Source organism: Bos grunniens, chromosome 29 (assembly GCF_055505025.1).
Source record: "Bos grunniens cultivar Pamir isolate PY7600 chromosome 29, Bosgru_T2T1.0, whole genome shotgun sequence".
NCBI lineage: Eukaryota > Metazoa > Chordata > Mammalia > Artiodactyla > Bovidae > Bos > Bos grunniens.
Window position 1 is genome coordinate 7,485,372 of NC_141193.1, and position 27,644 is coordinate 7,513,015.

General features: G+C 48.7%; 3 long non-coding RNA genes across 4 annotated transcripts; 2 read left to right on the plus strand and 1 right to left on the minus strand.

The window, feature by feature from the left end:
• The first annotated feature begins 1,507 nt into the window (after positions 1 to 1,507).
• Positions 1,508 to 5,396, plus strand: LOC147341889 (uncharacterized). Its single transcript, XR_015157958.1, has 2 exons — positions 1,508 to 1,753; positions 3,056 to 5,396. It is a non-coding gene; the product is annotated as an uncharacterized LOC147341889 (long non-coding RNA).
• A 1,812-nt stretch (positions 5,397 to 7,208) lies between these two features.
• Positions 7,209 to 22,881, plus strand: LOC147341890 (uncharacterized). Of its 2 annotated transcripts, XR_015157956.1 has the most exons (3): positions 7,209 to 7,346; positions 22,115 to 22,232; positions 22,425 to 22,881. It is a non-coding gene; the product is annotated as an uncharacterized LOC147341890 (long non-coding RNA). The 2 variants fall into 2 exon arrangements; XR_015157957.1 differs by lacking the exon at positions 22,115 to 22,232 and having other exon boundaries at positions 22,425 to 22,518.
• A 3,102-nt stretch (positions 22,882 to 25,983) lies between these two features.
• Positions 25,984 to 26,729, minus strand: LOC147341891 (uncharacterized). Its single transcript, XR_015157955.1, has 2 exons — positions 26,589 to 26,729; positions 25,984 to 26,357 (listed from the first exon to the last, which is right to left on the minus strand). It is a non-coding gene; the product is annotated as an uncharacterized LOC147341891 (long non-coding RNA).
• Between the last annotated feature and the right edge of the window lie 915 nt (positions 26,730 to 27,644).

A 27,644-nucleotide genomic window follows, 5' to 3' on the forward strand; every position in this document is an offset into this window, starting at 1 on the left:
GTAGCTCAGTGCTAAAGAATCCACCTGCTAATGCAGGAGATGCGGGTTTGATTCTTGGTCCAGGAAGATCCCTTGGAGACTGAAATGGCAACCCACTCCTGTGTTCTTGCCTGGGACATCCCATGGTCAGAGGAGCCTGGTAGGCTACAGTCCATGGGTCACAAAGAGTCAGACACAACTTAGTAATTCTTTTTTTTTAAGTTTGCAAATGCTCACTGTAAACTGTAAAGCTCTGTGCACTCACCGTGTGTCTTTAATTGACGAGCGTTGACATTAGTGTAGGGTGGAACAACCCTATGAAGTGGAGTTGGGGGCCCTACTGACTTGTTTAGCAAAGCCCAGAGCCTTGGGCCAGGGGCTTTGGACCCAGGGGCCCCTTGGAAGTCCACTTACTGTTCTGCCACTGGGACGATCAGCAGTTCACATAGCTTCCCAGGGACTCCCTTTCTCTTTCTGTAAAAGAATTCTATAGAGGACCTTGGAAGGCCCATTCTAGCTCTGACGTCTTACGAATCTAAGTTAAAAGCCTGCCTGCTTGTTGCAGTGAAAAGGAAAAAAGAGGAATGGGTTTTTCTCTTTCTCTTTCCCAAGAACAAAATAGATAAAGAAAAGTGTGAGCAGGCCTGAACATTCCTAGTTGTTGTTTTTTGTTTTTTTTTTTAACTTTAACTGCTCCTAACTCTACATGTCTATAACTAAGTTTGCTTTTCTGCTCCCTAACTCTGCAGGAGCTATAATTCAGTTTTTCCTTTGACTCCATGCTAAATACATCCTGTATCTGGTGTTTACCCTTAAAACAGCTTTCCCCTTGTAGAAAGGAGGCTGTAGAGCCACTGAACTACCAGACTCAATCACTAGGTTACTGACGCCAAACTATGACTGTCTTAGAAAGAATGCAAGGGGAAGAAATCAAGATCTTATCACCTTTGTTCCTCATCACCGAATCCTGACTTCGAGCCCTTGCCTTATATAAGCCCCTAGACTCCTTATATGGAGAAGGCAATAGCACCCCACTCCAGTACTCTTGCCTGGAAAAATCCCATGGGAGGAGCCTGGTAGGCTGCAGTCCATGGGGTCGTTAAGAGTCAGACACGACTAAGCAACTTCACTTTCACTTTTCACTTTCATGCACTGGAGAAGGAAACGGCAACCCACTCCAGTGTTCTTGCCTGGAGAATCCCAGGGACGGGGGAGCCTGGTGGGCTGCCATCTATGGGGTCGCACAGAGTCGGACACGACTGAAGCGACTTAGCAGCAGCAGCAGCAGACTCCTTATGGGGGGGGGAGGGCACAGTTCTTGAGGCATGAACCCTTCTGTGTTCCTCTCTCTGGCAGCTGAGAATTAAAGCCACCTTTCTATTTCCTCCAAATTCTATTTTTTATTCGGCTTCAGTGGGTAGAGAAAGCCAAGATTTTGGCCAGCAACATGTTCTCCACACTAAATCTGTGGACCTCATCATCCCCGCAGGAAGTAAAAACATAGGCAACTGCCGTACACCGAGCACTGTTCTCTGTGGCAGGCACTGCTCATGCCCAGTTCCATCCTCACTGCAGCCTTAGAAGGGAGGATCATTATTACAGTTCCCACTCATTTTCAGATGAGGAAACTGAGGCCCTGAGAAGACAGGTAGACCCAAGGTCACACAGTAGCAGGTGGCAAGATTTAAAGCCTGGTGGTTTGGTAGCAAGTCCATGTAGCTATCTTCCCAGGCACCAGCTGCAATGAAGACAAAGACAACGTGAGTCAAAGAAGGTAAAACAGTGGGTGGAGGGGACACTGGCATAGGAATCAAAAGTCCTGGGTTCAACTGTGGGCTCTGCTATTAGGTCATTCTGTCTTGTGTAACCTCTAGCAAGTCACTTTTGCTCTCTTGGCCTCAGTTTTCCCATCTGTAAAAATAAGAGGTTAAACCAGATCTCTGAGGGCCTTTCTAGGTTAAATACACAGATTCTTTGAGAAATTGACCAAGAGGAGACAGGTGACAGCCTTCCCAAGACACAGAGCAGACAAGTCCAGCGCCAATGGACTGTCCACTGGCTTAGACCTCAACTTTTGAAAAACACAAGGTCTGGGAGGGATGGTTGAGCTGGAGCCCACTGCCCAGCACTGGCCCATGGTAGTGTGCTGTGATTTTTGCAGAAAGCAAAATACATTCCGTCTTGACTGGCCTTTATCAGAGATCCAGCCTTTCCTGCATCTTTGATTTGATAAAGTCCTTCTTCTTATGAAACGATGATGATAGCAGATGGGAGCTATTTCGTTGTCATGTTCTTATTTGGTAAAAGTTGGCTAACTGACAAAAGGCTAACCTTTTGTCAACATATCCGAATTTTTTGGCTCCTCTGGTCTTTGTTGCTGTGTTCAGGCTTTCTCTAACTGTGGCAAGCAGGGGCTACTCTCTAGTTGCAGTGCTTGGGCTTCTCTTATTGCTGAGCACAAGCTCTAGGGCTCTCGGGCTTCGGTTGTTGCAGCAAGGCGGCTCAGTAGCTGTGGCGCACAAGATTAATTGCCCCACAGCATGTGGGGTCTTCCTGGGCCAGGGATTGAACTGGTGTCCCCTGCAATGCAAGGCAGAATCTTAACCACTGGACCGCCAGGGAAGCCCAACATATCCAATTTTTAAAAATGTTTTTCAGCTTTTTGTTTTTTTGGTGCCCCACACAGCTTGCAGGAGCTCAGTTCCCTGACCAGAGATCGAACCTGGGTGGGCCATGGCCGTGAAAGCCCAGAATTTAAACCACTAGACCACCAGGGGACTCCCTAAACATGTTTTATTATGGAAAATTTCAAACATGCAAAAAACTAATATGAATAGTTTAAAGAATTCCTGGGTTAGGCAGGTTCAATATTACTAACTGCTTGCCACTTTTGTCTCCCAAAAACATGTACCCTGGGTTATTCTAGAACAAATCACAGACATCAAATAAATTCATATGTAAAAAATTAAAAAAGATCTTTTAATATAACCAGATGAGCATTTCCACACTTTAAAAAATAATGTACTTTTTAAATATTAGTCTTCAGATATATAATTTATCTCTCTCTGTTTTGCAGTTTGTTATTTCAGTTACACATTGTACAGGAGGCAGTGATTCAAGACCATCCCCAAGAAAAAGAAATGCAAAAAGACAAAATGGTTGTCTGAGGAGGCCTTACAAATAGCTGTGAAAAGAAGAGAAGCGAGAGGCAAAGGAGAAAAGGAAAGATATAAGCATCTGAATGAAGAGTTCCAAAGAATAGCAAGGAGAGATAAGAAAGCCTTCCTCAGTGATCAATGCAAAGAAATAGAGGAAAACAATAGAGTGGGAAAGACTAGAGGTCTCTTCAAGAAAATTAGAGATACCAAGGGAAATTTCATGCAAAGATGGGCACAATAAAGGACAGAAATGGCATGGACCTAACAGAAGCAGAAGATATTAAGAAGAGATGATTAGAATACACAGAAGAACTATACAAAAAAGATTATCTGATGATTATCATCACCAGATAATCACGATGGTGTGATCACCAACCTAGAGCCAGACATCCTGGAATGAGAAGTCAAGTGGGCCTTAGGAAGCATCACTACAAACAAAGCTAGTGGAGGTGATGGAATTCCAGTTGACCTATTCCAAATCCTGAAAGATGATGCTCTGAAAGTGCTACACTCAATATGGCAGCAAATTTGGAAAACTCAGCAGTGGCCACAGGTCTGGAAAAGGTCAGTTTTCATTCCAATCCCTAAGAAAGACAATGCCAAGGAATGTTCAAGCTACCACATAATTGCACTCATCTCACATGCTAGCAAAGTAATGCTCAAAATTCTCCAAGCCAGGCTTCAACAGTATGTGAACTGTGAATTTCCAGATGTTCAAGCTGGATTTAGAAAAGGCAGAGGAACCAGAGATCAAATTGCCAACATCTGTTGGATCATTGAAAAAGTAAGAGAGTTCCAGAAAAACATCTATTTCTTCTTTATTGACTATGCCAAAGCCTTTGACTGTGTGGATCACACACAGAAACTGTGGGAAATTCTTAAAGAGATGGAAATACCAGACCACCTTACCTGCCCCCTGAGAAATCTGTATGCAGGTCAAGAAGCAGGTTAGAACCAGACATGGAACAACAGACTGGTTCCAAATTGGGAAAGGAGTACGTCGAGGCTGTGTATTGTCACCCTGCTTATTTAACTTATATGCAGAGTACATCATGAGAAACACTGGGCTGGAAGAAGCACAAGCTGGAATCAAGATTGCCGGGAGAAATATCAATAACCTCAGATATGCAGATGACACCACACTTATGGCAGAAAGCGAAGAACTAAAGAGCCTCTTGAGGAAAGTGAAAAAGTTGGCTTAAAGCTCAACATTCAGAAAACTAAGATCATGGCATCTGGTCCCCTTACTTCATGGCGAATAGATGGGGAAACAATGGAAACAGTGACAGACTTTATTTTGGGGGGCTCCAAAATCACTGCAAATTGTGACTGCAGCCATGAAATTAAGAGACACTTGCTCCTTGGAAGAAAAGTTATGACCAACCTAGACAGCATATTAAAAAGCAGAGACATTACTTTACCAACAAAGGTCCGTCTAGTCAAAGCTATGGTTTTTCCAGTGGTCATGTATGGATGTGAGAGTTGGACTATAAAGAAAGCTGAGCACCAAAGAATTGATGCTTTTGAACTATGGTATTCAAGACTCTTGAGAGTCCCTTGGACTGCAAGGAGATCCAACCAGTTCATCCTAAAGGGACTCAGTCCTGAATATTCATTGGAAGGACTGATGCTAAAGCTGAAACTCCAATACTTTGGCCACCTGATGCAAAGAACTGACTCATTGGAAAAGACCCTGATACTGGGAAGGATTGAAGGCGGGAGGAGAAGGGGACAACAGAGGATGAGCCGGTTGGATGGCATCACCAACTCAATGGACATGAGTTTGAGTAGGCTCTGGGAGTTGGTGATGGACAGGGAGGCCTGGTGTGCTGCGGTCCATGGGTTCACAAAGAGTCAGACATGACTGAGTGAGTGACTGAACTGAATTGAACTGAGTTCAATTAAGATCTTAACAGAGTCCAAACATTTCCTTTGATTATGTCTCTTAAGATTCTCTTTATATTCTATAGGTTTCCCTTCCCCACTTTTTTTTTTCCCCCTTGTAGTTTATTTGGTGAGGAATCTAGGTTGTTGGCCCTTGGAATTTTCCACGTTGTAGATTTTGCTGATTATACCCCTGTGGTATGGTGAGACATATTCTTCTGTCTCTTCTGCAGTTTTTGTAAAGAGGGGATTAGATCTTGATCCGATTTGGGTTCTTTTTTTTTAAACAGGAATATTTTATTGATATCAGTAGCAATATTGGTGTTGAAAACATCCAATTTGAAAATAAAATTATTGACCGTGTAAGCCCAAAAATGAGAGCCACACTGTTTAGAAAGGAATTGTGTCCCTCCATCCCTCTTTGATGCGAGGCCTCACACCCCTCCCCCCACCCAACGCCCGGGTCTAGCCAGAGCCCCAGAAAACCCCTTTGTCCACACTGTAGCACTGCATGTGCTGAGTCGTTCTTGGCACCCAGCTCACTGCTGATGCTGCAATGCTCTGCGAACAAGGCCTTCAGCTCGAAACGCTGCTGTCGAGAGCATCCCCATCTGAAGGCCTATGTGAGAAACTTCTTAGATATTAACTACCCACAAAAAGTTTGCTTTCCCTGAGGAACTGGGAAACTCTTAATAGACAAGATAAATCATGTAATAAATACTGTTCCCTTTTCCTTTAGCTCTCAGGAAGCTCAAAGCTATAAGTGAGGCACAAAGTTGGCAATGATAAAGGACTCTAAGGCATTTACCCTGGTCTTTTAAACCTGCCTGAACTTTCTCTGCCTGACTTTTCAATCTAGCTACCTACCTATCTCAGGCTCACTGTATATTTAAAAGCTGACTCCAGTCCTTTGTGTAAAAAGTAGGTATAAAGAGAAAATTTTAAATATTTCCTTGTTTGGCTGTGCTGGGTCTCAGTTGTGACACTCAGGATCTACGGTCCTTATTGTGGTCTGAGGGGTCTTTAGCTGTGGCATCTGCGCTCTTAGTTGCGGCATGTGGGATCTGGTTCCCTGACCAGGGATCGAACCCAGGCCTCCTGCATTGTGCAGTATGCGGAATGGGAGTGCAGAATCTTAGCCACTGGATCACCAGGGAAGTCCCCAAGATAAATTTAAAAATTAGTATCAGAACAGGATTTGGTTTTCCCTACTTCTAGCTTCATTCTTTTTATGATTCTAGAACAGAACTTCATTCGTTCAACAAATACCCTCTATGCAAGGCACATCTAACGGGAATAAGGCAGATGAAAGGCAAGGTTTTCTACCTTTAGGGAGCTTATTTTCTAGCGGAGGAGTGAGGCAACAATCCCAGTAAGTAGCAGCAGTGTAAGTGTTCTGAAAAAGGTAAAGTGATGGGATAAAGGGAACCAGAGGAGGGAACCAATTTTAGATAGGGTAGACCAGGAAGGTGACATCTGAGCAGCAAGTCAAAGGATGAGAATGAACTAGCCTTGAGGAGAGATAGAGGAATTTCAGCCATAAGGAAGAACAAGGGTGGACAGAGGAAGTCAGGCTCACAGAGATGTAGCTCTGGGAGATGGGCTGTTCCGCAATGGGGAGACGGGGTTCCTTCCCCTCACCCCTGGGGAAGTCTCCCAGCATGGCCATCTGAAGCTCCAGTACTTTGGCCACCTGATGCCAACAGCAGACTCATTGGACAAGACCCTGACCCTGATGCTGGGAAAGACTGAAGGCAGGAAGAGAAGGGGATGAGAGAGGATGAGATGGTTGAATGATTCCACCGACTCAATGCATATGAATTTGAGCAAACTGCAGGAGATGGTGAAGGACAGGGAAGCCTGGCATACTGCGGTCCACGGGGTCACAAAGAGTCAGACATGGCTGAGCGACTGAACAACGACATAGCTATCTGCCCTTGGCCAATGAATGTGAAATATGCAGCCACCCTTCCTGCTCCTAGATTCCAACCACCACCTGTGTGAAAACACATGCTTACCTCCTTGTTTGTGGGTAGGGGCCCCAGGCTTTTTGACCTGTGGGCTTCACCTCAGACAGGCAACCCTGCAATCCTGGCTTCCTGTACCACACGTTTGTCAGGATACCTGCTCTAGGGTCTGTGCTTCAAGGCAAGACCCGGTTTCCCCTAGACAGCCTACTCCAGAGCACAAAGCTGGAAGCTGTGGGGATTTCTCAAAGCTCAGGATTCAGCTCTCACCAGGCGTTGGTGCATCAGTCATCACTAAACACCTTGGTCAAGTCCAAACCAGAAGAGGCTCTGCCTTCTCCGGATTAATGAGGTGGAGGTATGGTGGATGCTGATGAAGGGGGAGGCTGGGGGCTACTAGAGCAAAGAAGAGGGGCTTAACTCAGAGGGCAGAGCTAGGAGGGCTTCCAGGGGGAAGCAATCCACACAGAAGAATCCTGGAACATCAACCACAAGGCTCTATTTTATCAGGGCTAAATTAATCCTCATTATCTAAACCAGTGCCCAGCCTCTGCCACACAGTAGGTGCTTGGTAAATATCTGTGGCGTGAATGAATGGGCAGGGGTTGTTAAGATCTTTCTTAGCGGTAATAGTTAGTGAGCTCCTTATTACTGGGAGGAACCCACTGGCCCTGTTGGATGGCCACTGGTCTGGGGTCCCACCTTGGGGACTGGTGAGGACCTAGGAGAGCCTTCTATCCCAGGGCGGTGTGAGGTTAACTTTGAATAACCTGGGGTGGGAAGTCAAGTCCAGCAAAGCAATACACACGGAGACTGCTGGCTCAGTCCCCTAGACCCCTCTGCGTCCCCGCAGCCGCCAGAGTCGTTCACGCAGTCATGCCTCCCAGGCCCCCAGACTTGAGAAGCGCCCACCCCTGCGCCTCCCCGGCGCGGAGCTCAGGCTGAAGACCCGCGTCTGCAGGGCGGCGGAGCTGACGCAGCTGCGGGCGCGCTCGCCCGCTCGGTTCCGAGGCGGGGCCGCGGGGGCCGCAGTTGGAGCACGCGCGTCACTGCAGCCGAGTGAGCTCAGCCCACGGCTGCCACCCGAGCCCCGAGGGGAGAAGGGGTGGAGGGGGAGGAGGGGAGGAGGAGAGGAGAGGGGAGGAGGAGAGGAGAGGGGAGGAGGGGAGAAGGGGGGAAGAGGAGGGGGAGGAGGACCGTAGAAGGGAGGAGGGGGAGAGGAGGAGGGGAGAGAAGGGGGGAAGAGGAGGGGGAGGAGGAGGAGGAGGGGAGGGGGGGAGGGAGCGCAGGCACCAGCCTGGTTTGCAGTTCTGCATACCACCACCCCCCCACCCCAATCTGGGGCGGGCAGAGCCCCAGAGCACCACACCCCTCCTTCCTTCCATCACTGTCCCCCCTCCACGCTGCCCAGAGTCCCTTGACACCCGATTTCCAGAGGCCGAGTGACCCGCCCATTCACCCGGAGCCCTGTGCGGTTCCCCAGCCCCAAAGCCTTTTCGCAACAAGTGACAGGCCCCGAGCACGCGCTTGGGTCCCCCGTCTGAGGGAGGTCTGAAAGTGAGGCTGAGAGTGGAGCTGGTGGTAGAGGCTCGCAGAGAAGGCTTTCCGGAGGGTGTGCTGCTTTGTAGCTGGGTGTAGCGCTGGCTCCAGCGTTCACCAAGGCGAGAAGAGGGGTTTGGGGGAGGGCAGTGCACGTGCAAAGGCACCAGGTTTCCCAATCGGTAAGGCCCAGGCAGAGACCCTGGGCAGAGAAGGGGCCTGGGCTCCTCCCACCCACCCAGCCTGGGGATCTCTGGGCGGGGAGAGACACAATGTCCGCAGATTAGCCAGGCCCTTACCCCACCAGATCCTCTGGTGGTTCAGTCAGAGTGGCTCCTCCCTTGACTGTCCCAGTAAATATCCACCGGACGGCTTCTAGGAGTCCCTGGTGGTGGTGGTTTAGTCGCTAAGTCGTGTCTGACTCTTTGCGACCCTTTGGACTGTAGCCTTCCAGGCTCCTGTCCCTGGGATTTCCCAGGCAAGAATATTGGAGTGGGTTGCCAGGGGATCTTCTTCAAGAGATCTTTCCCAGGGATGGAACCCACAGACCCACATCTCCTGCATTGCAGGCGGATTCTTTACCTCTGAGCCTCCGGAAAATCTATTGTCGTGTCTAACCTGCCTCCGTGCAAGCTGGGGCTGAGACAGGCACCAGCGGGGCGGGTCCCCTCTGAACTGCATGGTCCCCTAGCCTCTGTTCCCTGGTCTGCCACTTGCTGGTGGCCCCATGTCTGAAGCCTGGCCAGTGTCTGAGTTGGCTGGGAAGGAGGGGCTTATGGGGCGGGAACTCCTGGGTCCCGGTGGGCCTGGGCCTTTGAGAACTGCTTTTCCTATCGGCTTGGCCCATCTTGGTGTCTGCACAGTGTCGGGCAGGTACTGTGGTCCTTGATCCAAAGGCGCGGTAACGTGATTGGGGCAGGAGCACAGGGGCCAAAGGGTTCTCGAAGGACCCTAGAGCTGGGCCTCTTTCTGGGCGGTACAGGAAGGCCCCAGGGTGAGGCAGGGCTGCCCTCTGTCAGCCTGAGGTCCCCTGCTTCCTCACTTGAGCCTCACCTGCTGAGTCGGCCTCCTCCACAGTCCCCTTCCCCGCACCCACAAGCGGCCTCCTCCCCAGGCCAGGGCCTCTCCCTTGTGCCGCATACCTCCTCCCCAGAGCCCCAGGTCATCTGCCTTCAGGAAACTTGATGAACCAGTCTTTGGTCCTGTCCCACCCCAGCCTTCCTGAGTAAACCCTGGCTTCTCTCGGTTTATTCTCCTTGTGTTCCTGGCTCACCCAGTTGCCCCCTGTCCCAGTCCTGGTGAATTCTAGTTTGTCCTTGAGTCTCAGCTCAGCCCTGCAGCCTCCTTGAAGACATGAGTGTGAGAGTCCTGCTGCAGGGCTCCCTGACCTTAGGCAGAGGGCTGCCTGGTTCCTGCTCTCTCAAGACAGGAGCTCCAGTGGCCCAGACCTAGAGTAGCCTAGAGTGCTGCCACCGAGTGTGGCCACTTCACTCTCCACCCAGCGCAGACCAGTCGCTCTGAGAAAACTTGCGATCCACAGAGGTTCGCAGCAACACTGCAGTTAAGAAAAAAATTCAGAATTTGAAAAGGCAAAAGGATGACTGTCAGCTCCAACTCGGTATTAAGCAGACTGCGAAGCTGTGAATAACTCTGGCAGGTAGAGAAGATGACCCCCAAGGTAACAGTGACCCCTGTAGGTCATCAGCCAGTCTGTGTGTAACCCAGAGCCCTACTCCAGCACTTTCGCTTTTGGTGCCTCTCGATACTTCCGTCTCGCCAGTTCTCTTTGAACTAGCTCTTCCACCATATGGGTACCTTCCTTAAGGCGTTAAGTAATCTTTGACACATACCCTATATTGAGAGTCATGCTTTTAACTTTGAAAATTATATACTGTGACTCTTCCAGAAACTGTCTAACCAAGATGTCCAACCAGACTCAGCTGCCAGGGCCAATTAAACTTTGTTGAAGTGTCTCATGGGCTTAGCTGAAATGACGCCTCTCCCACCTCAGGCTTCCTGATTGCATCCTGTGATGTATTTATATTATTGTTTATTTAGAAATATCCACCACTTTATTGTTACAAAATTTAAATAGTGCTGTCAAAGCCCCTTGAACCATTGTGTCCCCCTCAACCTGTCCTAAAGTTGACAACTGTTTATATATATGATATATAGATATCATATATATAACACAAATATATCAGTGTGAAGAATATATATACACTCTTGTTTGGGTATATATACAGACATATATATATTAATGTACTGTGTGTATATATATACACACACACATATATGTATATATAGCTATACAAATATGTATACACCCTACTTGATACATGTGTATATCACATATACATATATACAAATGTAATATTTTAATGGCTGGAGATTTTCTTCTATAAAAGGTATTATTCTGAAGAAATTATTTTGCAGCCTGCTTTTTCTCAAAACTAGAATTGAAAATCTCTTTTGGCACATAAGACCTACCTTATTCTTTTTAAGTGCTAACATGGCAACACAAACCATAAAATACCTAGGAATACATGTAAGAAGTATGTGACATTTCATGTAGAATGTTATTAAAGATGTTGTTTTCTAACAAATTCAAGGGTTGTAATATTTACAGCCTTGTAATATTGATAATTTTATAAACGATGAAATGTATGAAGCAAGAAGTAAAAGTACACACACACCCCCTACCGAAGGCCACAACGTTGTTTTTTCCCAGGTTTCTTTACCTTCCTAAGCATATTTCTAGAACTTGCTTTTGGGGGTTGAGTTGCTTTCCTTCTAGGGAGTTGAAGACATCTATAAATAGTTGTGATGCGCGTGGGCCTGCCAACGCTGTAACTGAGGCACCCAGCGCATTGGGAACCTGCGTCAGGGAGATAGTCATGGTCATGAGTTTGGAAGAGGCTTCCGAGAGTGGGTGGTGCTTTAATTAGGCCAGGAAGGATGAGCTGGTGGATAAGTTGGGCAGGACACTGCAGGCAGGGAACTTGGTTTGCAGGTGGGAAAATAATGTCTAAATAGCAGAACTGAGGCCCACGGAGGCTGGGGGGAGTGGGGGGTGGGGGTGCGGGGAGCCATGGTCAGAACCACCAGACTGTGGCTCAAGTTCTAGCCCCAAGGAACCAGCAAGGTCCAGTTTGTGAATCTCCTGTACTCCTCAGAGCGGGGGCCACGGAGGAGCCCCTCTTTGTTGCCCAGAGGAAAAGTCTGAACCCTGAAGGGGCTTCCCAGTGTGCTGGCGCTGGGGACAGGCAGTCACAGAGATGAGTGGGAGCTAGCAGGCAAGGCAGCCTGGCCTCCCCTGCCTCTCCCATCGCGTCAGTTGGCAGTGGATGTATCTGTTCTGAGTCACGAGTCCGAGTTCTGACCCCAAGAGTCCCCTGGGGGAGTGCACACTGCCCTCTGAGGAGCGGGTGGCTGTGGTGCAGCTGGCAGCCTGGGCAGGGGACATGGAGGCCGAGCCTTCACTCCCTCAGCCTCTCCACAGCCTTGGGAAACACAGGCCCAGAGACAGCTCAGTGAGGAAGTAGAAGCCAGTCTAGAGTTCACATTTCCTGCCCCACAGCAGGTCAGGTCTGCTGCTGCTGCTGCTAAGTCGCTTCAGTCGGGTCCAACTCTGTGCGACCCCATAGATGGCAGCCCACCAGGCTCCCCCGTCCCTGGGATTCTCCAGGCAAGAACACTGGAGTGGGTTGCCATTTCCTTCTCCAATGCATGAAAGTGAAAAGTGAAAGTGAAGTCGCTCAGTCGTATCCAACTCTTCACGACCCCATGGACTGCAGCCTACCAGACTCCTCCGTCCATGGGATTTTCCAGGCAAGAGTACTGGAGTGGGGTGCCATTGCCTTCTCTGAGGTCAGGTCTAGGACTGGTCTTTTTTCTCCCCTCAAGAGACATGCCCTCATCCCGTTATTACTTGCCTGACGTCGCATACCTGAGGCATGTCAGCACTAGCGCACTAGGCCCACGTCAAGGTCTCCCAGACCTCCTTGAGTTTCACCTGAAACTTCCACACCAGCTTAAGAGGCGCTAAGCAAAAAAGGGTATTTATTGTATTAGGTTATTGAAAAATGCACAGGTGGTCTCCGCCTGGGGCAGAGCTGGCCCCAGGGCTCTCCAAGGCTCCCCACTGTGAGGCTCTGCTGTCCTCTAGGAGACTTCCTTCTCAGACCAGCCTTCTCACGTCACTTAGCAGTGGTTTGTATTGTACAGAAGGAACAGAAAATGCTTGTTAAACTGGCTGAACAAGGATGTTCACTGTGATTTCCTCCTGCTGTGGAATACTATACCTGGAAGGACGCTAAAGGAGGTATTTCAAAGCTCTCCAAGTACTGGATTCATCAGACCCCAGGACAGTGGAAGGGAGAAGCTGATGTCGGACTTCTTTGGTGGTTGAGGGGTTAAGAATCTGCCTGCCAATGCAGAGAACACGAGTTTAATCCCTGGTCCAGGAAGATTCCCCATGCTTCGGGGCAACTAAGGCCGTGCAGCACTACTGAGCCTGAGCTCAGAGCGCGCGTGCTTGGCAGCAAGAGAAACCACAATGAGAAGCTCTCACAGTGTGACTAGAGAGTAGCCTCTGCTCACCACAGCTAGAGAAAGCCCGAGAGGAGCAGCAGAGATCCAGAGCAGTCAATAAATCAATACATGAAAAGCTGGTGTCAGGGTCAAAGCAAAACAGAGTCAGACCAGGCCAGAAGAAATGCAGAGGGGGATCAGAGGACAAGGAGAGAGGCCCCAGGAATCTGGGTGTTGAAGTTCAGTGTGAGTTTAGGAGATGAAGGCTGGAGTGGGAGGAAACAGCAAGCAGGCGCTCGGCCCAGCCCAGCCTTCAGCCGTCGCTAGAAATGGGGACAGAGTGACCTTGACTTGTTTTCCAAGCTCTGTAACAGGAGGGCTGGCAGCACACAGACCCAGTGTGTGGGTAGCAGGGGGCTTTTCTGCAGCTGGCTCTGTTCATTTGCCTCGTGTTTGTATAGTGTGCCTGGTTCTAGCGTGTTCATTTTCCTGCTGAGCCCTGCTGAAATATAAATGTAGGGAGTTCCCTGGTGGCCCAGGGGCTGACACTCTGTGCTCCCAATGCAAGGGGCCTGGATGTGATGCCTGGTCAGGGAACTAGATCTCACATGCGGCAATTAAGAGTTCCCATGCCACAACAAAAAGATGAAGATCAAAGATCCCAAGGGACAAAACTAAGAGCTGGTACAGCCAAATAAATAAATAAAATAAACATTTTATTATTTATTTATTATTTTTTTAATTTTTTTAAATAAACATTTTAAAAAGAGAAATTTCTGTTGTACCCTGAGGTTCCCTGTGTCCCCTTGCTGTCAGTCTACCCACTACCACCCAGCCAGGCAACCACGGGTCTGCTTTCTGTTACTTTAGCTGCGGCTTTCTAGAATTTCTGTAAATAAGATCATAAAAAGTAGGCAAGTCTTTTGTGTCTGGCTTGTTTTCAATATTTTTGAGATTCATCCATGTTGTTACATGTGTCAGTAGTTCTCTCCTTTTTGTTGCCGAGTAATATTCCATTGTATGGACATACAGAAATTTGTTTATATATTCATCTGTGATGGATATTTAGGATGTCCATTTGGGGGTTTTTATGAATAAGACCACTCTGAACATTCTTTGTGTGTAAAACTCTTTGTGAGGATGTATGTTTTCATTGCTAAGTCATATGGTAATTATATGTTTAACTATAAGAAATGGCAAAATCATTCTCCATTGTGTTATTTTACAGTCTCACCAGCAGAGCATGAGAATTTTTGTGGCTTCACATGTTTGCCTGTGCTTGGTATCGTTCCAATTTATTTTTTTTTTTGGCTGCAAAATGCAGCTTGTGGGATCTCATTTCCCCATCAGGGATTCTACCTGGGCCAAGGTAGTAAAAGCAGGAAGCTTAACCACTAGGCCACCAAGGAACTCCTGACCTACTGATTCTGTCATTTGCTAGATCCAGCTGAACCTGAAGATGGAGGTTGCCTTTCGTCTTTTATGAAGGCCTAGTTGCTGCCCTTTTCTGGCAGTGTACTTTTAAAAAGCTAGGTATTTCCTCTGTATTCTTTTTTTCTTTAATAAATAAAACTATACCAAAAATGAGATGGCTCTTTGCATCAGGTGGCCAAAGTATTGGAGCTTCAGCTCCAGCATCAGTCCTTCTAGTGAATATTCAGGGTTGATTTCCTTTAGGATTGACTGGTTTGATCTCCTTGCTGTCCAGAGGACTCTCAAGAGCCGACTCATTGGAAAAGACCCCAGTGCTGCAAAGATTGCAGGCAGGAGGAGAAGGGGATGACAGAGGATGAGATGGTTGGATGGCATCATCGACTCAATGGATGAGCAACCTCTGGGAGATAGTGAAGGACAGGGAAGCCTGGTGTGCTGCAGTTCATAGGTTTGCAAAGAGTCAGACACGACTTAGTAACTGAACAACAACAATACCAATAATAGCTACACTAAGGGGTATTTTTTGGGGGTGAGTGAAAGCACAGAAGCAAAGCATCAGTACTTGGCACAAAGTAGGTGGTCAATAAACATTAGACTCTTTCTGTTTTCTCATGTACCTTGTCCAGTGTCTTATAATAACCCCTGTATTTATGCTGCATTTTAACTGTATATATACAGTGAATTTTTTTTCTAATAGGCAGGACAAAGGTTAATATTTCTAATCAAAAACTAAAAGACTGAGGACAAGTTCAGTGACTCACTGAAGGTCACACAGCGAGACTGTGACAGTAGACAGGCCAGGCCCTCCGGTGGTGGTCTGTGGATTCCCCAGTCTTGACCTCATCAGCCCCTGGTGAAGTGTGCCAGGCTGCTTGTCCTTCACTAAGCGGCCTCTGCATTTGTACCTTTGGAATTCTTCTTTTTAATTTCTCCCTGTTTTGAGTCTGGCAGCCCGTTGCCCACCTGCAGCAATCCTGCTACTCATGGTAATTTGTTGTTTCTTAGTGGCTCTGGCAGGATTCCTTGGTAGCTCTGCTGGTAAAGAATCTGTCTGCAAAATGCAGGAGACCCTGGTTTGATTCCTGGGTTCGGAAGAACCCCTGGAGAAAGTATGGCAAGCCACTCCAGTATTCTTGCCTGGAGAATCCCTATGGACAGAGGTACCTGGCAGGCTACAGTCCATGGGGTTGCAAAGAGTCAGACACGACTGAGTGACTAAGCGCATGCACACACACACACACACACACACACACACACACGCACTGGCTTTGGAGGAAATCAGACCCCACATGATACAAATATACGTAAAATAGAAATCAGGAAGCTGTGAGGTGGGGATTCCAAGAGCTATGTTCTTGCTTATTTTATTTTTACTTTATTTGGCCATACCACGCAGCTTGCAGGATCTTAGTTCCCGACCAGAGGCTGAACCCAGGCTACAGCAGTGAAAGCAGTGAGTCCTGACTTCTGGTTTTTGTTATCGCTTAGTCACTCAGTCATATCCAATTCTTTGTGACCCTATGGACCGCAGCACGCCAGGCTTCCCTGTCCTTCAGCATCTGCTGGAGTTTGCTCAAACTCATGTCTGTTGAGTCGGTAATGCCATCCAACCATCTCATCCTTGTCATCCTCTTCTCCTCCTGCCCTCAATCTTTCCCAGCATCAGGGTCTTTTCCAATAAGTGGGCTCTTCGCATCAGGTGGCCAAAGGGTTGGAGTTTCAGCGTCAGCATCAGTCCTTCCAATGAATATTCAGGGTTGATTTCCTTTAGGATCGACTGGTTTGACCTCCTTGCTCTCCAAGGGACTCTCAAGAGTCTTCTCCAGCACTATAATTCGAAAGCATCAATTCTTTGACGCTCAGCCTTCTTTATGGTCCAACTCTCATATCCTTACGTGACTACTGGAAAAACCATAACTTTGACTATATAGACCTTTGTCAGCAAAGTCATGTCTGCTTTTTAATATGCTAACTTCTGGACCACCAGGGAATTCCCTATTAATTTTAACTGCTCAGCGGCCTTCAAGACTCCCTTTTGGGATGCAGGAAGCCCCCTACTGGGTATGTAGTACCCTGCCCGCCTGCCTGATCCAAGCACAATCTTACAACAGCAGTGGACCAGTCAATGCCTACTGAATAAATAGTCTAAAAGTTCTGAGAAAGTGTCAGCTTTGATGTTGCCCCTAATAACACCACCAAAGGGCTCTCTCCAAGGTCACTAGGGATTCTAGTCTCTAAACCCAGGGAACAAGTTTCAATGGCTGTGGGCTATGGAGAAGAAGGGAACAAAGGAGAAGGCCAGGGTCTTCAGTCTGAGCAGTAGGAATACCAGAACTGCCATCAACCACAGCAGGAGATTTTGAAGAGAAAAATCAGCAGCTCTGTTTTGGAGTTAGGAAAGAGAGGTCTAGCAGGAGGTACAACTTTGGGAGTTAGGAGCACATTAACACCCATTTAAAACCAGGAGAACAAGAGGAATGTGCGTCAGGGGAGGGAGTGTAAATGAAAAAGAACAGAGCCTGAGGAGCTATAACATTTAGAATTTGGGAAGTGACAAAGAATCAGAAAGGAGGCTGAGAAAGAGTTGCCAGTGTGGTGAAAGGGAAGCAACTTGGACATGTGAGGAGACATCAACTGTGTCAGATTCCGTTATTAACCCCCCCAAGACTGCCATGCTGGAGAGCTCATGTATAGCCAACTGGAGCTCCCAGCTTAAACCAGGACCACAGCTGGTTTGCCATCATGAACATCCAGCCCAGCTAAGCCTTCAGACTGACTGCAGCCCCAGCTGACAGCTGACTGCAACCACAGGGAGAGCCTTCACTGTATTTTCTGCAGGAAGGAATGGGCAAGGCAGAACGGCTGGGTTTAGTATTGGTAACTCTGAATAATTTCATCAGGCTCTGAGTCACAGGGACTGTCTGATGCCTGGCCTTGAAGTGATTAGGATATACGGACAGTGGCCTAGAGTGTTAGAGCCTGACAAAGGAGGTGGTTGTGGGCATAAGCTCTGATTGGTTAGTTTATATCCCTTGGGATTGGCTAATCTTAGGGTCAGCACGGCCCCAGATGTTAGAGCATCAGAACACAGAAAATAAAATACATGATAAATACAGTGACTAACAGAATAAGACAGAAGCGATGGTGTGTCGCTTTCAAGATCAGGTTATAAAGATACTGTGTCTTTCTCTTTCACACCATTTGCTTCAGGAAAGTCAGCCACCATGCTGTGAGCAGCCCTACAGATAGGCCCAGGTGGCCAAGGACTGAGGCCTCTTGCCAACAGCCATGTGTGTGCCATCTTGGATGCAGATCCTCTCATCCTGCTGAAGCCTTCAGAGAACTGCAGGCCCAGCTGACAATTTGATTGCAAACTCTTAAGAGACCCTCGCTGAAACCACCCTGCTAAGCCACTCCCAGATTCCTGACCTAGAAATACCAGTATGATAATATTTGTTGTTTTAAGCCATTTCACACTGATATAACTTGAATGCAGTAACAGAAAACTAATATGTGCAGTAATAGCCTCATTTTATGAATAAAGGTAAAGCTCAAAGGGACAAGGTAACCAGATCAAGGTCAAGGAATGAACAAAAGACAGAACTGACTTGCACTCAGAGTAGGGCCTTGCATATAGTATATTGCCAACAAATATTTGTTGAATTGGCTCAATCATTTTTTTTTTCTTGTTATCAAATTAGTTTAGGGAATTCCCCGGCAGCCCAATGGTTAGGACTTCATGCTTTCACTGGCATGGCTTGGGTTCATTCCCTAATTAGAGAACTAGAATCCTGAAAGATATGTGGCATAGCCCCCCCAAAAAAAAAAAATTAGCTTAAAGTTGAGGTACAATAGTTATCAGATAAAACCAACTATTATAAACATAATTAAGAGTCTGCCTAATTAAGTGTTACAGGTCCCAGGGACATCTGCTTTTTGTTAGGTGACTTGCTGACTCAAGTAAAGGCAAAGACAAAGGCAAAGGCCTCTTTGTTGCCCAGAACCCAGTCTTATTTGGGGGGAATCCCAAGACAGATAAGAAAAAATAGGGTCTGAGTCTGTCAGGGTGCAATCAGGAGAAAGAAAACACACAGTAACTTGAACAGGGACAATTTAATATAAAGAATTAACTACAATGGGCATAAGGAAAACTCTAAAGAAAGAGCAGGTCCAAGAAGCAGCCACTACCCCCAGGGCTGAAACAGGTGCCCAAGGAAGAAGTTTCCCACTGCAGGGCTAAAATTCACACCTGGTTGGATAGGGTATGGTTCAGGCTTATGGAATAACAGAGAAATAGCTTCTATGTCACAGTGAAAGAATTTGCTGGAAATCTGCCCTCTAGGGTACTAGGGAAAGCTGTTCATGGGGAAATGTCTCAGCAGACGGATTCAATTATGTAACTGCTGGAAGCAGGGGAGGCCGCTGGTTCCTGGGGGCTGCTGACTGCTGGGCACTGCAGGAGCCTGGTACCTGCCATCCGTCACCCATACTGCAGGAACCTGCCAAGTGAGCAGACCAGAAAGGAAAACTCCTTTCTTTGGCAATGCGTGTCCAGTGCCCTCTACCGACAAAGCTTAACATCATGCCAGGTGTCAAAGGAAAGATATTTAAAGGCCCAGATCTGTTTTTGGAGAGCAGACAATGAAGGATAAATCTGGGGCTAAGAGGCAAAAATTAATAACAGCCACAATTTCATTCAAACAGCCACAGAAATTCTACAACTCAGGTACATTTTGCTCAAGGTGTGAGACCAGTAGAAAAACACAAAAAATAAGTGTGGTAACTTAATTTTTTTATTAAACATAGTATAAGCACATAACATACAAAATTTATAATACTAGATATTTCAAAGATAAAATTTAGAAATACACATTTAAAAATAGAGATCTTATAATTATTAAACATTTCTTTCATTATCTGTTACTCCTTTGACTTGGAACCAGAAACCTGACACCTTTTTTTTCTGCACCAAGATATCAAGGTCTGGTCTCATATTTTGAAGTTCGGTGTGTAGGACTGAATTCAATCTTATATCCTTTAACTGGGAGCAAAATTTAGTTATACTCAATTTCATGACAGAAAATAGCTGTTCACAGACATAGGTGCTTCCAAACATGGACAGAATCTTCGCACAATGGTTTCTATATCTAGGGGAACTCTTGCTCAAGTATCTGTAGAATTCTGGTACCCCAATGCCATCATATTTAGTCTTCAGTACTGTATCACACCGCAGTTCAATAACTTCCATTTGTAATTCTTCGTTAAAGCTATCAATGTTAGTTAAGAAAGGTGAGCTAAACAATGTGAGCTGATTTTCATAATGTTTGAAATCAAAAGAATCTTTTTTGGGATGCAATGCTCAACTCTACAATTTTGGAGATGTAGATTAAACCATAACTTTCATTTCTGTAAACTAATCTCAATGTGAGCCAGATTGTTTACTCCAAATGAGTAGCCCAAGGTTTCAGTTTTACTAGGAAAGAGCAAACTATCATACATTTGTGTAACTATTTGGTGAACGTCTTTGCAGAAAAGTATTCAAAATGCTTAGATGGTTTGTAATGTCACCCAAAAAGGCCAGACCTCTGATCCAATCTTCACTGGTGAGCTGGGGAAGGGATTTGCCCTTGGATGACATGAACTAATCTATCTCTTTTATCAATTCAAAAAATCTCTTCAATACCATGACAGACTAAGCCACCTTACCTTTGTATAGTAAAGGAGATTATCATATTGTATATTCAATTCCTCAAGCAAAACACTGAATTATCTATGACTGGAGCCATGAGAGTGTATCCAGTTCACTGTGTTAATGACTACATCCATGACATGTTCTAGTTTTAACTTCTTAGTATAAAACAATTCCTGGGGAATAATGCAGTGAATGGATTTAAGTTCTGCATCCTTGCAAAAACATTTTGACCTTGCATTAAAGTTTTACAGCAAGCCCGATGTTATCACAGACCATCACATGGGAACCATTGTGATCACACTTACTAATTTTGACTAGTCAACATCAAACTTTTTGAGACTTTTCTAAACATGCAAAAATAAGTCATCTTCAGATGCTGAGTAAGTCATAAAGTACCATGTCCAAAAGTTCTTCAGTGATGTCAAAATTCTCAACGCTGCAGATAAATATAATTAACTGGCTCATATTATTTATGTATGTGCTGTCATCAACTGCAATAGAAAATGTCACAAATAATTTATTTAACTTTTTCTCACAACTTATCCTGTAAGTTCTCAGCCATATCTTTTACTTGCTGAGCAACAGTGTTTCCATGTAGAACTTATGTTTGCAAATGCTTCTGTTCAGGTCGCATGATTTCAGCTGCACTGGATAGACAAGCTTTTATAAACTCACCATCTGTGAAAGGTTTTGATGCCTGGGCAATTTTTTCGCTTATGTAACTGCACTTCATAGCAGCATCACTTGTTTTATTTGTATTTGATGATAAACGCTGTAGAAAGTTTAGTCTTTTTTTTGAGCTCATGAAGGTTTTCATCATGCATCTTTTCTGCGTACCAGTCAAAATTCTTACTATGGTTTGTTTCATGATGGTGTCTTAAGTTGGATTCTTTTGACACAAGGTTTGGTTGCATATTAAACACACGGGGCTATTCTTTACTTCCAAAAAAAAAAAAATTGGCTCCTTCCCGCTTTTCTTGAAACATGCAATGCCCTGGATCCATCTTTCATTGTCCCACTTTTGATAGAGATACAAAAAGAGAGCTCATTTTTCTTTTCTCTGAGAGAAGCAGCAGCACAAACCTGCTGAAAAATGGTAACTGACACCGTTTTGAGGAGTAACAGGGAGGAGGAGGGACTCTAGCAAACTGGAGAGCCTTCCAAGGGGAGCAGCCCTTAGTCAGGTAGGGCAGACTCTTGGTATTTGATAACACAGGTTATTGTCACTAGATCTTCCCAATTTTTGAAGCTAGATATTGCATTTTATCCAGAGAAGGCAATGGCACCCCACTCCAGTACTTTTGCCTAGAAAATCCCATGGACGGAGGAGCCTGGTAGGCTGCAGTCCATGGGGTCGCTAAGAGCCGGACACGACTGAGCGACTTCACTTTCACTTTCCACTTTCATGCATTGGAGGAGGAAATGGCAACCCACTCCAGTGTTCTTGCCTTGAGAATCCCGGGGAAGGGGGAGCCTGGTGGGCTGCTGTCTATGGGGTCGCACAGGGTCAGACACGACTGAAGCGACTTAGCAGCAGCAGCATTGCATTTGATCACAAAATGAGCTGGCTCATTAAGATATTGTAAATTAAAACAAAAAATGTTAGACGCTGTGCAGGGCAAACAAAATAAACCTAAGGGTCAAAAACACCCTCTGGGCACCAGTCTGGGGCCTCTGTAGCTCCACTCACCTCCTAGCATGCCGCCCACCACTTCCAGGGTAGTCAGGGCTTCTACCCACACTGGCCCAGGGGGGCTTCATTCTGAGGGGAAATCTGCCGGAAGCACACCCTTAGCCTCAGGAGTGAGCCCCTCCAGGGAGGCTACATGGGACGAGGAAGGAAAGGGAGAGCCAAGAGTATTCTCTGAGGGAGCCACAGGATTGGCAAAGGGCGGATGGCTCGGTGATACTCTGTTATCTTTGCCTAGATCTGGACAACGGTCTCCAGGCCGGTCACTTCAAGAGTGTGCAGCTCCCGGCCACAGACAAACAGCTGCATCTTGGCGACTGGAGGATAGACAATAGTGAAGTCAGGAGCTGGGCGAGGTAGGGGAAGGAGTATGGGAATCCAGGACAGTTCGTGGCTCTTAAGGGTGTCTGTGGACCAGATAGCATCCTAGAGAGCCACAGAAGGGGCATGTGCCGGGCAAGCCAGGCCTCCTGAGACCCAGGGTGAGGCACTGCTTTCCCATTCCTCGGAGCCCTGAAGACTTCAGTCTCTCAGGTTTCATGTTTCAGTTCTACCTAGATCTTACCTGGGACACTGTCTCGCAAGGCCGCCGTAACCGTGGAAACGGAATCCAACGGAGGCAGAGCAGGAGCACGAACCCAGCCGCCACTAGAGGCGCATTGCATCACTGCCTCACGCCTTCCACTGAGGCCACACCCCCATCCTCTTCGCCACGCCCCCTGCGATCCACAGCGGGGCGCAGGCATCCTCCTGGGCGCACAACGGCTTTCGGAGGGCGTGCCCAAGATGGCGTCCTCAGTTCTCGTCCGGCCTTGAGGAGCTGGAAAATTGGCACCCTGCCGGGCTGTGGAACGTCGCAGATGCTGGAATCTTAACCACTGGACCACCAGGGAAGTCCCCAAGTTCACGTATTTATAAAATATTCAGAACAGTGTTTGGCACAGACTAGATAAGTAGCCTCTTGAGTTAGACCTGTAATTAAAACTTGCCTCAGAATTCTTCAAATGCATCTCCTTACTCGAGTCCCACAGGTCGGAGGAGCAGACACATCGGAGCCCAACCCTTTTTCCAACCTTGTTTGTAGCCCACTAGTCTCCCAGACTCCTGGCAAATTGAACCCAATGCTTTTCTACCTCCAGGCCCCTGCCGCCTTGCTTCCTACTTGGAATGTTCTCCTTTCACCTGTTGGGTTTCTTCCCATCCTTGGAGGCCAGTGGCTGAGAGAAAGGTGGTTGTTTCTTTGCTTCAGACACAGACCCAAGGCCTGCCTAATCATGCTGTCATGGTGTGATCTGTGGTTGAGGGCTAGTTTATGGAGCTCCTGCTGCCCCCAGCAGCCTCCCACAGCAGCTCTAGATGAGGAGAGGGAGAGACATTCGGCCAGTGGGTGGGTCAGACTTCTTGGTCTCTGCCTTTTCAGGGATAGGGGATTAGGAACCTAGAAGGCTAGACTGCTGTCTGGAGGGTGCCCCTGGCGAGGCCTGCCTGACCTTACCCCTGGCCCACAGCAGGACGTGGAGGGCTTCCCCCGCTGGGTTTGATGCCCATCACCCACATCAGTGAGGTAAAGGGGACCATGCTGGCCAAGGGCGGCTCCCTCCTGGCCCCTAGGGAAGGGCTTCTGAAGTTCGGCCAAGCAGCCAGCATTCGTGTCCCCTGTATTACAGACAAGCTCAAGGGGCCTCTAAGCTGGGGAGAGATGCTGGAATTGTGACTGAGAGAGCACAGTGACTGGATCCGTGGAACCAGGCTCTGCCCTGAAAGGGGTGGAGGTGGGAACCCACGGAGGGATCAGCAGCAGAAGACAGGCTCTGAGTACCTTCAGGGAGGGGTATTTATAGAGACCCACCAGGAGTAGGCAGGCAGTGTGTGGGAAAGCTGCTGGTGTCCACTTCCTTCCCTCTTCACTTGTGAGGCCACTGGCTCTTCTGCTTGGTGGGAGCATGTATCCTAACCCAGCTCCAGCAGGAGGCAACTTAAACTCTGGAAGTGGGTGTGGTACTCAAGACGGGGTGGGCTTTCCTCCTAGGCCAACTGTCCCTACAGTCCCCTGTGAAAATGGTTGAGCCCCTGCCCCGTGCCCTGCCAGGTGGTGTTGGGCCCTACAGAGCTGGCCCAGAGATGGGCCTGAAGGACAGTGCCCTTGGGTGGTAGGACTCTAGGGTGGTAGACCAGCTGTGATGCCCCCACCAGTCTCTTCCACTTCAGAACCTCTCTTCACTCAGACATGGCAGCTTTGGGTTCTCACAGACCTGAGTTTAAATCCCACTACACTTTCCCTGGTGGCTCAGTGGTAAATGTGCCATTGCAGGAGATGCTGTAGACATGGGTTTGATCCCTGGGTCGGGAAGATCTGCTGGAGAAGAGCATGGCAACCCACTGCAGTATTCTTGCCTGGAGAATTCCCTGGACAGAGGAGCTTGGCAGCCTACAGTCCATAGGGTCACAGAGGGTCGGACATGACTGACCATGCACGCACACATGCAAATTAAGCAATGTTAGCCCTGATTTTCTCAACAACCCTGCAAGGCAGGTATCACTGACTCTATTTTGGAAATGGGGAAACTGACTCTCACAGGCTAGGTTGGACTCAGAGACCTAGGTTCTTTTTGCCATGTGTTGGCTCCCCTCTGGCATTAAGTCTGGTGCCTCTGTGCCTTTGCTCATGCATGCGCATAAGCCTGTCAGCCAGGTCCCACAGCTTCTTTTTGCCCTTGCGCCTGCCAAGCTTCAGATAGATGGGCACCTTGGTGGACATGGTGATCTCACCACCCAGGCCTGGACAGTCTGCTCGTTGGGATCATAGCCTCCTCTGTCTCCTCTTACCACCCTCAAGAAACACCATCTCCAAAGAGGGATTCTGTCACCAGAACTTGCCAAGGGGCTGAGGCATTGCAGATGATGGCAAAGCAGCCACTGCTCTCATTCAGGAGGCCCAAGCCAAGGCCCCTTATTAAGGAATTCTTTAACCAAGGCTGGCTGGCCCGCACCCTTCTCTTTCCTGGTTCTGCCCCCCATCCCTCCCCCGACCCCACTCCAGGCTTGCAGCCTGTGTCTGCCTCAGGCTTGTCCAGGTATGGGAGCCCGGCTTCCTGGGAGAACCTGTCCCATCATGTGACTGGAGTTTGAGCTGAGAAGACCTACAGGGGCCTGGTGTTCAAACTGGGCTCCGAGAGCCCTGTGTCCCAGGCCAACTTGGCATACCTCCCCTCCTGCTTCCAGCTGTTCTTTATGGGATGCGTGTTGTTAAAGGGAGAGATTATTGCAGTGATGGGCAGGGGCTCCCTCGGGAATCGCAGGGTTTGACTGGAGCCCAGGCAGCCCTGTTCCGAGTTGCAGACTGTCAGCACCAGGTCCAGCAAAATGGGCTGTGATCCTCTTGACCTCTTGCAAGGTGGGAATGAGGGAAGCTGGTCAAAGTTAGGGGACGGGCAGAGGGAAACTCTGAGGCTGAGAGACGAGGCACCTAATGTCAGCTTGTGTTGGGGCTTGCCTAGGATCACGGCCACCCCTGTTGGGTTCTGAGCTGGGGTCTCCTGGGGTCCTGCGTCCAGTCCCAGGTGCCAGGAGAGTGCAGGCTCAGGGCCACTCAGGCCCCTCTTGCGTTTTCTGCACCGAGGCCTGCTTATTGTTGAGGCCCCGCTCCCCAGGGCCACTCCACGACCTGCCCACTTCGGCCAGGCCTACCTTGTCCACCCAGCCCTTCCTGGCCCTCAGAAGCAGAGAGGAGGGCAGTGGTGAGTTGATCCCAGGAGCCCTGGGTGCATAAGGCCAGGTGGGGAGCACACCCTGGCTGTCCTCCCCTTTCCGCGTCCGCCCACCACACGTGGCCTGGGGGAGGGGGGCTGCAACCTGTAGAGCCCTTGAGCTCCAGCCACCTTCCATGTCTGCTGTCTCAGCCAGGCCCCTCCAGGGGTTGAGGGGCCGAGCGGGGCTGGAGGGCTCCTGGGAGAGGCCCTGGGTGCCCCACCCCCACACCTCTCTCCTTGGGGACCACAATGCCTGATGAGGCGGGAAGGGCCTGGAGTGGGGAGCCGGAAGGAAGCAGGGACGCTGCAGGGACTCGAACCCCAGCCCAGCAGTGCCAGGCGTGCCACCACCAGCGCCTTTTGCTTTTTCCTGCTCATTTTCTCACAGACTCAAAGGTGAAAAGCAAAACCTGGATGCGGCCATGAGCCGCATCTAGGAAAAGAAACACCTGCGGCGGCTCCGTGCTCTCCGTCCCCCAGGCTCAGTCCTCCCCGGACACCCCTTTCACAGGCACAGCCAGGGGACACGCGTCCCCTCAGCTTCACAGAGATGTGTCTGCTGTCGTGCTGTGCTGCACAGCGTCCGGGAGCACGTGACATCCGACGGGCAAACCCACCCACGAGTTACAATCCTGATGCTTCTAGGACAGGGCCAGCGGTGACAGGATGTGTGTGGGTGCAGAAACCTCCGAGACCCTGAGACACTTGAGAAGTCACTTCTGCGTAGTAGGGCTGGGATGGGTGAGGGAAAGGAATTTTACTTTTGTTTTCTAGCTTTTCCATGGCTTGATTTTTTAACTCTATGCAGATTACTTTTATGATGAAAGACAAAAATCTTAAGTCTTTCATCACAACAGGAAATCTAAGAGCCAGGGGAAACTTGAGCACTCAGGCCTAGCACCAATGCCAACGGTCCTGCAGGTCTGCTGTGCCCCGGCTGCCTGGGGTCAGAGACATGCCCACCTGCCTCGCCTGCTGTCCTCCGTCTCAGCCATCGTCATCTGTGGAATCCCTCCTGGGAACTGCCTTGACTGGAAGACGAAGTCGGAAGCACAGGGTCCCCACCAGTGTCTCCTCTCACCGACTCAGTGGGGCCTGCGTTCCAGGGTCCAGAGGTACAAGGGGCTCACTGTGGACCCTGGCCAGTACCTCCCGCAGCTCTCCCTCTCAGCCCCCTGCCCGCAGCACCCACTGCTCCCAGGCCAGGCTCTGCCTCCCCTGGGCCCACGACTGGTCCAGTGGGTGCACCCTCCCAGCTCCGTAATCTTCATCCGGAAGTTCTGCCCCGGCCTCTCAAAGGGAGAGGGCTCCTGGCCCCCTGCTGTCAGCCCCGAGAAGCTCAGAAGCCCCTTCCTTTGCAAAGTCCAGATGAAAGGCTGAGAGGCTCAGAGGGGACCCAGACCTGCTCGGGGCCACAAACATCAGGCTGAGAGGTGTGAGCGGAGCTGACCCCGTTCACACACACCCCACACCCCAAGGCCTGGGGCCCACCAGGCGGGCTCAGAGCCAGGCCTGTGACCCGAGCCTCCATCCCCTCACCCACATCCCTTGTGTCCCTTTCCCTCTCTCTAGCCCATCTCCCCTCACAGCCTTCCTTCAACTCACCTCCCCCAAACACACAACAAAAGGCAGCACTTACTTATTGCAGCAGGAGAGAGAGACGTGCATGGCCATCTAAGTCCCAACCTGATGAAGAAGCAACAAAGCTCTGACCTTAAAAGGCCCCAGAAATGGGGGTAGTCAAAACACACTCTGCAAGATGAGCAAAGAGTTAATTTGACACGTTAGTGACAAGGCCCTCACTGTTTGTACTTTGGGAAACCCAGAGGGTGATCTACACAGGGAAACATGCCACCGACCAAAGGGTTGAAATTAAGGTGGTGTCAAGAAACCACCACACACTCATAGTCAGTGAGCAAATGTAAGCGCGTCACTGGCCACTGAGAGCCATCTGGGGGGCACAGGGCAGTGAGCAAGGAGCACTAGGCAACTGCTGCTTCCCTTTGGGGTTCCAGTGGG